We start from the raw sequence: 15,850 nt of genomic DNA, 5'->3' as shown, positions 1-15,850 counted from the left end.
CATATTGGTGGGTCATGCTTTGAAATACATGCACCACCAAGGGTCAGGTGCAATAATTTGCTATGGGTGAAGGGATGTTATGCATGTGTGGAGAACTCACTGTGTGTATGTGTCCATGATTCCCTCCAGGGCAGGCAAATCCGCGGGCTCCCCGAGTCTCATATATTGGCAGTAGAAATGGGCCAGCCAGAGCTAAAAACTCTTTGATCTCAGACTTTCCATAGTATAGATTCCCTCCTAGACAAAGAGATGGCTTCTGCATTGGATAAACAGATACAGGTATCAATATATTGAACATATACAGTTGTAAGAATTGGTTTAGTACAGTGAACAATATGGTATTTGTCAATAGAAGTACTAATAGTCTCAGGTGTATAGTGGAGTTAGTGGGGTTAATGTCCCGCTTAGGCCCAACCATAGTGCAAAACAAGCAGAACTTCAAGCCCTGCACAGAGAGAGGAAGGGGTAGTGGCGCTGAGCATACAATCTGGTGTGTCCTAAAGATGGTGACAGCATGACAATGCAAAACAACAGAGCACGGGTAATAATACAAATAATGCAAAACAGTGCAATATCATTAAAGATAATATGAATTCTCTTGCTCATCTCTCCCTCCTCCTCTAGGGGGGAAGCGGGGGAGGTTATACATGTCCATGATACATTTACCCAAATTAGGGTCCAAGTGTGGAGGAATTTCCATGGCAATTTATCCGCCACAAAGGCCGTCCAGAAAAGTTTCCTCCCACTGGGAGGTCGTTGCAACAATGATCTCTCCATGGTAAAATGGAGGTGGGTGAAGAGTCATTTCCTTCTAATCAACGGACATCCTCCTGACCTTCTGTATCCAAATAAGCTTGTAGTTCTTTGGGGGTATGGAAAAACCTGGCTCCAGTAAGCGTTTGTAACCTTAACTTGGCTGGGTATAGCAGGGAGGCTTGTCTCCCCTCTTTATACAAGCGGGAGCATAGGGGAGCAAAGTCCTTTCGCAGTCTGGTCACCTCCGCAGAGAAATCTTGAAAGATTAAGAGTTTTTTTCCCTCAAATATCAGATCTCCTTTGTGGGCACGGTATGCGAGCTTCTCCTGATAATTGAGGCATTTAAATATTACTTGGCGGGGTCGTGAGTTAGATGTTTCCAGGCAATTATCTGGGCCTATGCGATGAGCCTGTTCTATATCAAAAGGAAGATGATCCGGGTTTATCGTCAGCGCTTTAGGACTCCATCTTTAGTAGAAAAAAGGATTTAAGCTCCTGGAGCAAAGCAGTAGAATCCATGATAGCAGTGTCTGGGGCCTTGGGGAAGGTGGGGATTCCACCTGTATTTCAGCAATAGCCTTTCTTTTATCTAGTTGTTTGTTTCTAGAGGTCATCTTTCCCGCCAGAGAGTTGGGAGCAGATGAGAAATACTGATCTAACCTCATGCAAGAAACTCTCTATTAAATGATATTCAACAACAAAAGATATCAAGCGTAATGCTTCTGAGAGACCACAAGATGGTGATATAAGCCCCAGTTATCACAGGTGCAGGCTGTTGTGCAGTAAAATAATGGAGCTTTCTACAGCTGTTTTTTTTTTTCTTTTGTTTTTCTTTCTGCCGTCTCTTCCCACTACACCACACCAGCTTCAAAGTGTCAGGGTTCTTTTTTTTTTCTTTTTCAAATTCTTTTTATTATTTGGATTCATAGGAAAATAGAAAACATAACAATTATGCATACATGTCAAGAGTTACTGGCTCGCACATGAGCCATACAAATACATAAGAGCCTGAAAGTCTGTAAGTGCATGGCCTTTTCCAGGCAGATGTCGGGCTCCAAAGGTGGGTCAGTAGGCAAATAAAATTCCATGAAATTCCAAATATCACCAGTCTTTTTCACAGTTTTCAAGTAACAAATTAACTTAAACCTACAACCTTATTAACACATATTGTACGTCCAGCAACATGAAAGGAACACCAAAAAAAAAAAAAAAAAAGGGAGGAGGAAGGGTTCCCCCCCATTCCCCCGGCCCCCACCCCGATTGTGTGGTGTTAATACTAGTTTTCAATCAGTACTTCTTCCCACCCACATGCCTGTGGTGTTCTATCACTCTCGAAGTCTAAAGCAGACCAATCTCCCCTAAGGGACATTTCCAAGAAAAGTTCATGGCGTGAGAATGGACGTAAGATATGGCATTGTAGGGGAGAAGGGAGGGTTTTTATGAGGTCCTGCCATTTTCTAAGGAATAATTTGAGCCTGCGGTTTATATCTAGCTTGGTGTCAAGTTGTTCTACAAAAAGTTGCTTAAGAAGTCTTTGTTTAAATTGAGATAATAAGGGGGGTTTACTGTTGATCCAGAGGGCCAAGATACATTGACGGGCCAAAATGATGCAGAGTATAATGATAGAGTGTCAGGGTTCTTATTATGTTAGGGTAGGCTCCAGAGATATATATGCATGTGTGGCCTATAGAGTGTAGAGTAGGCCGGCTGAGTGTATCACCAAAAGAGGTGAAATGTACAAAAAAAAAAAGTCCCTTGTCGGTATGCAGACACATGCAAACACATGGTAATGGAGATAGAGGCCCAGGTCTAAGATAACATATCTCTCTTATGTCTCAGGCAATGTCCTAAGCTGCCCAATATATTTGGGGGTAAAGCAGAGTTAGGATGTCTTATATGGCCGTGTGTGATCCACCTGAGTTGCTTATTGCACAAACTTCTTACCGGCCTCCTGCAGCAGTTGTCTGAGTGGCTATTGCGGATTGATGGGTCTCATGCGGTACCGGGGTGTGTACGATCCCCCCTGTAGCCTCACTCGAGGTAGGTGCAGTCCTCTTTGGGCTCCGTCTGAGCCAAAACACTTATTGAGGCGGGGAGGGCTCCTCCAAGATGGCGCCCCCGGGTATTGTAATTTCGCACAGCATTAATTGCCTCCCGGGGCAAGGGCGATCGCCGGCCCTTCACAGCTCTTTGGCCAGTTGGGGTTTACAGGGCAATAGCCCAACAAGGCAGCATTGTGGGAAAGGTGGCTGGCAGCTAGATATATAGATTTTAACAAAGTTACGGAGCTCTTTTCCTTTGCTGCCAGCCACTAGCTCCACCCACCGGAAGTCCCCCGGAACATCATAGTATTTATTAAGTTTACTAGATTCCTTAGGGTTGACAGCGGCAGATGGGTCAGAGTTGTCCAAAGTAGCCAGTACCTCCTTTAGATGTAAACAAAGGTGTTCAAGCTTAAATCTGAAATTAACTTCTTCAGAATCAGGCAAAGGATTTATACTTTCAAAATCTGAAATCTCACTCTCAGAAGCTACTGAGGTATCCTCCTCATCAGACTTATGGGAGAGGTCAACTATCGCAGAAGAAGATGGGACACCTTACCAGCAGTAAAACGATGTGATTTCCTATTCCGCTTACCCGCAATAGGTAAAGCAGATAAAGCTGCAGACACAGCAGAAGATATCTTTGCAGCAAAATCCCCTGGAAAATAAACGCCTCCAGGAGGCTGAGAGGAATCGCAGGGCACTGTATGTGAAACCACTGAAGCTTGGGACGTTTGAGGAGAAATCTATGGCATATGCTGAACAGCATTATCCAGAGAGACAATAGGCTCAGAAGGCAGTAATTTATCTTTACATTTTAGGGTCTTAGCTAAACAAGAGGAACAAAATTGTATAGGCAAAACAATTTGGGCCTCTAAACACAATAAACATTTAACAAGAAAAACAGACTCCTGTTCAGTGTCCATAGCTGTATTAATACCCAAAAATTAAAGGAATGAAAAAATAATTTGAAAATGACTACTGTCACTTTAAGAAGGAAATTATAATATAATGAAAAATAAAGTATGCACCGCTACACCTCAGTCAGCCTGAGGTGCCGTACCTTAACCTTCCAAAGTTGCCCAAATGTAGAACTCTCCTGCAGATCGGTCAAACGAGCCATCACAGAAGAAATCTCACAGAAAATGACACCACGCCGCATCTCAAGCGGAAAGTCACGTGACCGGCAAAAAGAAACTATGCAACAGCCTAAAAGCACACGTCTCTATCAGAAGGTCTCAGAGGTAAAAGAAAAAAACGGGATGTAAATGTTATCCAAAACATCCGAAAATCCCCAAATAATAAGCCATATTTCCAAACATCTGAAATCATTAAGCTAACAAAATAAAGATATCCTTCAGCCTGAGGTACCATCCCATAAACAGTAAGGGAAGACATTAACCCCTTAGTCTCCTCACATACAATTAGTGCCTGCAAACTGCCCCAAAATAAATTGTACATAAAGGATTAATTATGTCCCAAGAGAACTGTTGCAGAGATAATCTTTCCAAATATAAGTCTCCAGAACCTAGAAGACAAAAGCACTTACCTGCTAATCCAGCTGTCGGGCAGAAAGACAGCTCACAAGGTGTGAAAGGACACATACTCCTATCAGAGATCTGTAGAAAAAGAGAGAACAGAGTAACCAACTCTGGCTTTCTATAGCAGGTGTAGCAGTAATGTTAGAAGTAAAGCAAATACTTCATCGCTGCCTTTTAACTGCTAAAAGCCACCACTACTCTTACTAAAGAGATTGACGTGGACACAGCTAAACCCCAATCCTTGCTTGCAGGGAAAAATAGCCATAAAAGGATTAAATATCTTTGGACACCAACTTTGCACATCCTCCACTAACAGAGGCAAAGATAATGACTGGGGGTTATGAGTAAGGGAAGTGACACTTAACAGCTCTGCTGGGGTGCTCTTTGCCTCCTCCTGCTGGCCAGGAGTGAATATCCCACTAGTAATTAGAATGACGTTGTGGACTTTCCATGTCAAAGGAAAGAAAACATGATCCATGCATCAAGAAATAAAAGCCTTCCAGACCTTATGATAGATCTTTCTAGTCACAAACCTGCCAGCCTGAATCAAAGTATCAACAACAGAATCAGAAAAAAAAATCTGCCTAAGGACCAACCATTCAATCTCCATGCCATCAATCTTAGAGACTTGAGACCCTGATGGAAAAACGGCCCTTGAGACAGAAGATCCGGACGCAGAGGAAGAAACCATGGTGGGCAACTGGACATCTGAACCAGATCCACAAACCAAGCACTGCAAGGCCAAGCGGGAGCAATCAGAATTACTGACAACCACTCTTGCCTTATCTTGGCAATCACTCTAGACAGAAGGGAAGAAAAAACATAGACTAATCGAACAGACAATGGAGCTACTAGAGCATACACAATCTCTGCCTGAGGATACCTGGGCCTTGCAAAATACCTGGGAAGTAGAAGAGGAAAAGGAAGAGACTGAAGGTTAAAGCAGGCTGACACTAACGTCCACATTCTTCGATCTGTCAGAGAAAGCTTCAATGAAACTGAATCTATCTGAATCCCTGAAAAACAAACTCTTGACAGAGGAACAAGGGAACTCTTTGAAAAATTGACTTTCCAACCATGCTCTTGAAGAAACAACAACAGTCTATTGGTGTGGGATACAGCTAAATATAAAGAAGGAGCCAGAACCAAGACATCAATCATCCAGGTAAGGAAACACCACAAAACCTTGAGTTCCGATTACAGACAAAAGAGTACACAGAACTTTTGAAAATATTCTGGGCGCAATAGCCAGACCAAACAGTAAAACAACAAACTGAAAGTGCTTGTCTGGAAAAGCAAACCTTAGAAACTCATAATGATCCTTGTTAATAGGAACATAAAAGTAAGCATCAATTAAATCTATTGTAGACATAAACTGAACATGTCCGAATAGACTCCATTTTGAAAGTAGTAACTTTGAGAAACTTTTTCAGAACATTTAGATCCAAAACTGGTCTGAAGGTCCCTTCCTTCTTTGGAACAACAAAGATATGTGAATAAAACCCAATCCCCTGTTCCAACAAAGGAATAGGAACAATCACTTTCATAGTTTACAGATCCTTCACAGAATCTTTCGGAACATTTGACAGAAGAAACCTTACTCTAGGAGGCTTTGTTCTGAAACCTATTGCCAGCATCCCTAGAAGATTCAAGAAATTATTTTGACTTATAAGTCATGAAAACATGGCAGGCCTGACAAAACCATTTCCCCGTAAAGTGCTTCTCATCATCACAAAGACAGCAAACACATTTGGAAGACAGTTAAATGAATAGTGATATGTTATTAAATACTCCAATCCTGTGCGTAGTAGTACGCTTAGCCAGGGTAGAAGTGGTCCTTAGGAACAGTTTCCCAAACATCCATACTAGAAGATGGCAAAGGATCCATTTTTTAAATCTTGCTGAGGGATAAAAAGTATAACCTTGCTTAGACCATTTCCTAGAGAGACTCAAATACAGCATCAGCAAAAGGAAAAACCCTGAAGATTTAACCACAGGTTTTAAAATTAAATCCAGATGATTAACAGACTTATCCTCAGCTACCTTAGGACCTTTAACCCCTAAAGTAAGCAAAATCTCCTTTAAAAGTGAACAAATATATTCAACCTTAAAGGGACACAGAACCCAATTTTTTTCTTTTGTGATTCAGATAGAGCATGCAATTTTAAGCAACTTTCTAATTTACTCCTATTATCATTTTTTCTTCGTTCTCTTGCTATCTTTATTTGAAAAAGAAGGCCTCTAAGCTATTTTTTTGGTTTAGGACACTGGACAAAACTTGTTTATTGGTGGGTGAATTTATCCATCAATCAGCAAGAACAACCCAGGTTGTTCACCAAAAATGGGCTGGCATCTAAACTTACATTCTTGCATTTCAAATAAAGATACCAAGAGAATGAAGAAAATTTGATAATAGGAGTAAATAAGAAAATTGCTTAAAATTGCATGCTCTATCTGAATCACAAAATAAAAAGTTTGGGTTCAATGTCCCTTTAAACAAAAACAAAGAGGATGAATCATGATTAAAGGAAGACTCCTGATCATCAGAGAAAACCTCTCTCTTTGAGGACTCAGCAGACTGTGGAACAGAAGCATTAACCTCAACATGCTTAGAGATAGTAGAAGGTAAATTATGAACTGACCTTTTACGCTTACTTGAAGCTGGCATAGCTGCCAACATTTTGGATACTGCGAATGTCCTGTTTCCAAATTCTTGGCCTAGTATATTGATGGTGCGGTGTAAAATGCAGGAAACCCTAACTACTTTGCAATCTTCAAAAAAGGTGCTGCATCATCATGAGGAGGCCACTAATCTCCTCTGGACACTGTTCTAGAATAGGAGCTTCCATGGACTAATGTACCACTGAGCTTTTTGCTCCATGATGCTGTGTCAGTAGATCTGTTCTTTGGCACTTTATTTTCCTCAGAGTCATATCAAGCTCACTAATGACCCTGCTACAAAAGATTGAAGTGGGCTGAGTTGTTTTTTGGAGTGGTTTGCATATTTATGATGTATTTTATAGTTGACTGCCAAAGTTTTAAGAGAATAGAGGTGAAAAGATTTGAAAATGTTTGGTATAAAGCAAATATAAAGCTTTTAGCTTTGATTACTTAATAATGCCTGCATCTTCAATGGTTCTCTTGCTTATATAAACCACAGCAGGTATAATGGAAAATGAGAGCTTTTAAATTCTTAGTATTTAATAACTTATATCAACGTTCATGAAATGCCTTTTAAATGTGTTTGCTGTGTTTGTGATGATAAGCACTGTGCCTGTGCGTGGAAATGGTTTTGTCAGGCCTGCCATGTTTTCATGACTTCTAAGTCAAAATAATTTAACAAACTCGGAATCTTGATTCTTATAGGTCAGACAAGCAAATGAACAAAGGTGCGTGTCAGTGTATAAAATAAACTAGGAACTCACAACTATTTAGACTGCTGGTTCCTTTGAAGCCAGATGTTTTACCAAGGATGCTTCCAATTGCTACAATCTTCTAAGGATAAGCAATTATTATGTCAGTTCTTCAAATGGACAAAGATTATTCCATAATGCAAAAAATAGAGCTATGGGGAGAAAGACATTCCTGCGGAAACGTAAGCAGAATTGTTGTTTAGGGGTTTACATTGGCTGAATCCCATTTTGATCATGTTAAACAAAGTGACTAATTTCTTACTCCTGTGCGTAGAGATATTGCTATGGGTATTAGGGTGTAGGGAATGAAATATTATGTGCTTGTGTGTTATGTGTATCACCAAATACATTCATGTCTGTATGTACACTGGACAGTATTATTTATAACTGTGCTCAGTGGACTCCAGTACTGCATTTTATATAAGGCTGAAAATGCCCACAAAGTAAAGTATTTACAGTATTATTCAAATAATAAAAAGAAGTGGTCTATAAGTGGAGTGCTACATACTCCTACTGTGATACAGACCTATAAAAGTCCTAAACATTTACAATAAAATAACAAAAGGTTGAATTCACCAAAATAAAAAAACATATGCTTTAATAAATAAAATATAAAACAATGTAAATTCTAAGTATATTATTCACCATTTTGTTCATGAAATGTCTTTTTATATATATATATATACACACACCTGTATATAAAAGAAGCATTGGGCATGTAAATAATTTAAGGAAATTCAATACATTTTCTCTCAGTATAAAGTAAATATATATATATATATATATACATATATATATATATATATACATACATACACACACACATATATATATATATATATACATATACACATACATACACACACACACACATATATATATACAGGTAGCGGGGTTAGGTTCCAGAAGGAATAGCTGTAAATCGAAACCGTTGAAAATTGAAACCCAGTTTATAATGTAAGTCAATGGGAAGTGAGGGAGTTAGGTTCCAGGCTCCTCTCAAAACTGACATAAGTAACACCTAATACATTATTTTTAAAGCTTTGAAATGAAGACTTTAAATGCTAAACAGCATTATAAACCTAATAATATAGATTGTATCATCATCAAACTAAGTTTAATGAACAAAAACTTTTTTTACTTGCATTTTTCTGCAATCAGTTCTCTGCATTGTTAGCGTGTTAGATAATATTGGGTCTGCGCCTATTCTATGCATTTCAATCTGCAGTGATTAATAGGCAGTTAGGCACCTTCACCTCAAGCAGCTGGACAGGAAGATAATAGGGAAGTGGCTGCTCATAAGCTAATGTCTGTTCTGTGTACACAGATCAATTTCAGACCTGTTAAGTTGCATAACTTTGCTGCAAAACAAGCGGACAGCTCCACCTACTGGCTATTTTAATTACTGAACATGACTGAAAAAAAAAGTTGTTATTCTGAAACGGCGCAAGTTGAATCGGCGTAAACCGAGGGCCACCTGTATGTGTGTGTGTATATATATATATATATATATATATATATATATATATATACACATACATACATACATACACACAGAGTACATATATGGTAGATAGTTTGCCAATGCAAACTATTTCACACAAAAAAAGCACACTTTGTAGCAATGATGAATATAAAAACATAATTTATGCTTACCTGATAAATTCCTTTCTTCTGTTGTGTGATCAGTCCACGGGTCATCATTACTTCTGGGATATTATCTGCTCCCCTACAGGAAGTGCAAGAGGATTCACCCAGCAGAGTTGCTATATAGCTCCTCCCCTCTACGTCACCTCCAGTCATTCGACCAAAGACCAACGAGAAAGGAGAAGCCAAGGGTGTAGTGGTGACTGAATTATAATTTAAAAAATATTTACCTGCCTTAAAAAACAGGGCGGGCCGTGGACTGATCACACAACAGAAGAAAGGAATTTATCAGGTAAGCATAAATTATGTTTTCTTCTGTTATGTGTGATCAGTCCACGGGTCATCATTACTTCTGGGATACCAATACCAAAGCAAAAGTACACGGATGACGGGAGGGATAGGCAGGCTCATTATACAGAAGGAACCACTGCCTGAAGAACCTTTCTCCCAAAAATAGCCTCCGAAGAAGCAAAAGTGTCAAATTTGTAAAATTTGGAAAAAGTATGAAGCGAAGACCAAGTTGCAGCCTTGCAAATCTGTTCAACAGAGGCCTCATTCTTAAAGGCCCAAGTGGAAGCCACAGCTCTAGTGGAATGAGCTGTAATTCTTTCAGGAGGCTGCTGTCCAGCAGTCTCATAGGCTAAACGTATTATGCTACGAAGCCAAAAAGAGAGAGAGGTAGCAGAAGCTTTTTGACCTCTCCTCTGTCCAGAATAAACGACAAACAGGGAAGAAGTTTGGCGAAAATCTTTAGTTGCCTGCAAGTAGAACTTGAGGGCACGAACTACATCCAGATTGTGTAGAAGACGTTCCTTCTTTGAAGAAGGATTTGGACACAAGGATGGAACAACAATCTCTTGATTGATATTCCTGTTAGAAACAACCTTAGGTAAGAACCCAGGTTTAGTACGCAGAACTACCTTGTCTGAGTGAAAGATCAGATAAGGAGAATCACAATGTAGGGCTGATAACTCAGAGACTCTTCGAGCCGAGGAAATAGCCATTAAAAATAGAACTTTCCAAGATAACAATTTTATATCAATGGAATGAAGGGGTTCAAACGGAACACCCTGTAAAACGTTAAGAACTAAGTTTAAACTCCATGGCGGAGCAACAGTTTTAAACACAGGCTTGATCCTAGCTAAAGCCTGACAAAAGGCCTGGATGTCTGAATTTTCTGACAGACGCCTGTGTAACAAGATGGACAGAGCTGAGATCTGTCCCTTTAATGAGCTAGCCGATAAACCCTTTTCTAAACCTTCTTGTAGAAAAGACAATATCCTAGGAATCCTAACCTTACTCCAGGAGTAATCTTTGGATTCACACCAGTATAGGTATTTACGCCATATTTTATGGTAAATCTTTCTGGTAACAGGCTTCCTAGCCTGTATCAGGGTATCAATAACCGACTCAGAAAAACCACGTTTTGATAAAATCAAGCGTTCAATTTCCAAGCAGTCAGCTTCAGAGAAGTTAGACTTTGATGTTTGAATGGACCCTGAATCAGAAGGTCCTGTCTTAGAGGTAGAGACCAAGGCGGACAGGATGACATGTCCACTAGATCTGCATACCAGGTCCTGCGCGGCCATGCAGGCGCTATTAGAATCACTGATGCTCTCTCCTGTTTGATTTTGGCAATCAATCGAGGAAGCAGCGGGAAGGGTGGAAACACATAAGCCATCCTGAAGTTCCAAGGTGCTGTCAAAGCATCTATCAGAACCGCTCCCGGATCCCTGGATCTGGATCCGTAGCGAGGAAGTTTGGCGTTCTGGTGAGACGCCATGAGATCTATCTCTGGTTTGCCCCAACGTCGAAGTATTTGGGCAAAGACCTCCGGATGAAGTTCCCACTCCCCCGGATGAAGAGTCTGGCGACTCAAGAAATCCGCCTCCCAGTTCTCCACTCCCGGGATGTGGATTGCTGACAGGTGGCAAGAGTGAGACTCTGCCCAGCGAATTATCTTTGATACTTCTATCATTGCTAGGGAGCTTCTTGTCCCTCCCTGATGGTTGATGTAAGCTACAGTCGTGATGTTGTCCGACTGAAACCTGATGAACCCCCGAGTCTTTAACTGGGGCCAAGCTAGAAGGGCATTGAGAACTGCTCTCAATTCCAGAATGTTTATTGGCAGGAGACTTTCCTCCTGACTCCATTGTCCCTGAGCCTTCAGAGAATTCCAGACAGCGCCCCAACCTAGAAGGCTGGCGTCTGTTGTTACGATTGTCCAGTCCGGCCTGCTGAACGGCATCCCCCTGGACAGATGTGGCCGAGAAAGCCACCATAGAAGAGAGTTTCTGGTCTCTTGATCCAGATTCAGAGTGGGGGACAAATCTGAGTAATCCCCATTCCACTGACTCAGCATGCACAATTGTAGCGGTCTGAGATGTAGGCGTGCAAAGGGTACTATGTCCATTGCTGCTACCATTAAGCCGATCACCTCCATGCATTGAGCTACTGACGGGAGTTGAATGGAATGAAGGACACGGCATACATTTAGAAGCTTTGTTAATCTGTCTTCTGTCAGATAAATCTTCATTTCTACAGAATCTATAAGAGTCCCCAAGAATGGAACTCTTGTGAGAGGCAAGAGAGAACTCTTCGTTTCGTTCACTTTCCATCCATGCGACCTTAGAAATGCCAGAACTAACTCTGTATGAGACTTGGCAGTTTGAAAGCTTGAAGCTTGTATCAGAATGTCGTCTAGGTACGGAGCTACCGAAATTCCTCGCGGTCTCAGAACCGCTAGAAGGGCACCCAGAACCTTTGTGAAGATTCTTGGAGCCGTAGCCAATCCGAATGGAAGGGCTACAAACTGGTAATGCCTGTCTAAAAAGGCAAACCTTAGATACCGGTAATGATCTTTGTGAATCGGTATGTGAAGGTAAGCATCCTTTAAATCCACTGTGGTCATGTATTGACCCTTTTGGATCATGGGTAAGATTGTCCGAATAGTTTCCATTTTGAACGATGGAACTCTTAGGAATTTGTTTAGGATCTTTAAATCCAAGATTGGCCTGAAAGTTCCCTCTTTTTTGGGAACCACAAACAGGTTTGAGTAAAACCCTTGTCCTTGTTCCGACCGCGGAACCGGATGGATCACTCCCATTAATAATAGATCTTGTACACAGCGTAGAAACGCGTCTTTCTTTATTTGGTTTGTTGACAACCTTGACAGATGAAATCTCCCTCTTGGGGGAGATAATTTGAAGTCTAGAAGGTATCCCTGAGATATGATCTCTAGCGCCCAGGGATCCTGGACATCTCTTGCCCAAGCCTGGGCGAAGAGAGAGAGTCTGCCCCCCACTAGATCCGGTCCCGGATCGGGGGCCCTCGGTTCATGCTGTCTTAGGGGCAGCAGCAGGTTTTCTGGCCTGCTTGCCCTTATTCCAGGACTGGTTAGGTTTCCAGCCTTGTCTGTAACGAGCAACAGCTCCTTCCTGTTTTGGTGCAGTGGAAGTTGATGCTGCACCTGCTTTGAAATTCCGAAAGGGACGAAAATTAGGCTGTCTAGCCTTAGCTTTGGCTTTGTCTTGAGGTAGAGCGTGGCCCTTACCTCCTGTAATGTCAGCGATAATTTCTTTCAAACCGGGCCCAAATAAAGTTTGCCCCTTGAAAGGTATATTAAGTAATTTGGACTTAGAAGTTACATCAGCCGACCAGGATTTTAGCCACAGCGCCCTACGTGCCTGAATGGCGAATCCTGAATTCTTAGCCGTAAGTTTGGTTAAATGTACTACGGCCTCCGAAATGAATGAATTAGCTAGTTTAAGGACTCTAAGCCTGTCCGTAATGTCGTCCAGCGTAGCGGAACTAAGGTTCTCTTCCAGAGACTCAATCCAAAATGCTGCCGCAGCCGTAATCGGCGCGATGCATGCAAGGGGTTGCAATATAAAACCTTGTTGAACAAACATTTTTTTAAGGTAACCCTCTAATTTTTTATCCATAGGATCTGAAAAAGCACAGCTATCCTCCACCGGGATAGTGGTGCGCTTAGCTAAAGTAGAAACTGCTCCCTCCACCTTAGGGACCGTTTGCCATAAGTCCCGTGTGGTGGCGTCTATTGGAAACATCTTTCTAAATATTGGAGGGGGTGAGAACGGCACACCGGGTCTATCCCACTCCTTAGTAACAATTTCAGTTAATCTCTTAGGTATAGGAAAAACGTCAGTACTCGCCGGTACCGCAAAGTATTTATCCAACCTACACATTTTCTCTGGTATTGCAACAGTGTTACAATCGTTAAGAGCCGCTAAGACCTCCCCTAGTAATACACGGAGGTTTTCCAATTTAAATTTAAAATTTGAAATATCTGAATCCAATCTGCTTGGATCAGAACCGTCACCTACAGAATGAAGCTCTCCGTCCTCATGCTCTGCAAGCTGTGACGCAGTATCAGACATGGCCCTAGAATTATCAGCGCACTCTGTTCTCACCCCAGAGTGATCACGCTTGCCTCTTAGTTCTGGTAACTTAGCCAAAACTTCAGTCATAACAGTAGCCATATCTTGTAATGTTATTTGTAATGGCTGCCCAGATGTACCAGGCGCCATAATATCACGCACCTCCCGGGCGGGAGACGCAGGTACTGACACGTGAGGCGAGTTAGACGGCATAACTCTCCCCTCGCTGTTTGGTGAAATTTGTTCAATTTGTACAGATTGGCTTTTATTTAAAGTAGCATCAATACAGTTAGTACATAAATTTCTATTGGGCTCCACCTTGGCATTGGAACAAATGACACAGGTATCTTCCTCTGAATCAGACATGTTTAACACACTAGCAATAAACATGCAACTTGGTTACAATCTTATTTAACAAAAAACGTACTGTGCCTCAAAGAAGCACTAAACGATTAAATGACAGTTGAAATAATGAACTGAAAAAACAGTTATAGCATCACTCTTTAAAAACAACACAACCTGTTAGCAAAGGTTTGTTCCCATTAGTAAAGTAATACTAATTAAATTTTAAACATAAAAATCACAGAGCAACGTTTTAAAACACAGTCACTACATAAGTCTCACAGCTCTGCTGAGAGAATCTACCTCCCTTCAAAGAAGTTTGAAGACCCCTGAGTTCTGTTAGAGATGAACCGGATCATGCAGAAAATACAAGAGTAACTGACTGGAAATTTTTGATGCGTAGCAAAGAGTGCCAAAAACGGCCCCTCCCCCCACACACAGCAGTGAGAGAGAAACGAAACTGTCATAATCAAAACAAGCAAACTGCCAAGTGGAAAAATAATGCCCAAATATTTATTCACTCAGTACCTCAGAAATGCAAACGATTCTACATTCCAGCAAAAACGTTTAACATGGATTAAATACCTATTAAAAGGTTTAATGTACTTTTACAGAGTAATTCCGGTGAAATACCATCCCCAGAATACTGAAGTGTAGAGTATACATACATGTCATTATAACGGTATGGCAGGATTTTCTCATCAATTCCATTCAGAAAATAAAAACTGCTACATACCTCAATGCAGATTCAACTGCCCGCTGTCCCCTGATCTGAAGCTTTTACCTCCCTCAGATGGCCGAGAAACAGCAATATGATCTTAACTACTCCGGTTAAAATCATAAGAAAAACTCTGGTAGATTCTTCTTCAAACTCTGCCAGAGAAGTAATAACACGCTCCGGTGCTATTGTAAAATAACAAACTTTTGATTGAAGTTATAAAAACTAAGTATAATCACCATAGTCCTCTCACACCTCCTATCTAGTCTTTGGGTGCAAGAGAATGACTGGAGGTGACGTAGAGGGGAGGAGCTATATAGCAACTCTGCTGGGTGAATCCTCTTGCACTTCCTGTAGGGGAGCAGATAATATCCCAGAAGTAATGATGACCCGTGGACTGATCACACATAACAGAAGAAATATTGACTTTTTTATTTTAGGCTTTAGTAGTAAAGATCCATAGTCTACAGAACATTTGCACATAGACTTTTCTGGTGACAGCAGAGATCCTTTAATTTGTAACATTTGATAAAAGAAAAGCTTTTTTTTTTATATAGCTTTTCTATACTGACTAGTAACATATTATTGTGTACACACATGAACACACTTTTGCTTCACAATAAAGGTATAAAAAGCCATTGGATGTGTGGTGTTGGTAACCTTGGCTCTCGCTTGCACAATAAACACCACATATTTTGTTTAGTAAATAGCAGTAATCATTCACTTATACAAAAAAACAACAACCAGTGAACTTTTGGTTTCAAATGCACTTGCTCAAATTTCAGTAAGTGCCTGTGAGCCCTAAACAAAGTTATCTGTTGTTTACTGCATACTTTTTTGCCAGTTTGAACTAAATGAAGTAAGACGTGCCTGCTGTGGACATGGGCAGATGGATGGATGGATATACAGGGCTAGAAAAATATATCTATAGTTTGACAGTCAGGTCTAAAAAAAAGATACTGGCTAAAGCTCTATTTCTTACATGTCTGCT

This window comes from Bombina bombina, chromosome 5 (genome assembly GCF_027579735.1).
Source record: "Bombina bombina isolate aBomBom1 chromosome 5, aBomBom1.pri, whole genome shotgun sequence".
NCBI lineage: Eukaryota > Metazoa > Chordata > Amphibia > Anura > Bombinatoridae > Bombina > Bombina bombina.
The sequence above is the reverse complement of the archived record's forward strand: the minus strand, read 5'-3'. Positions refer to the sequence as shown.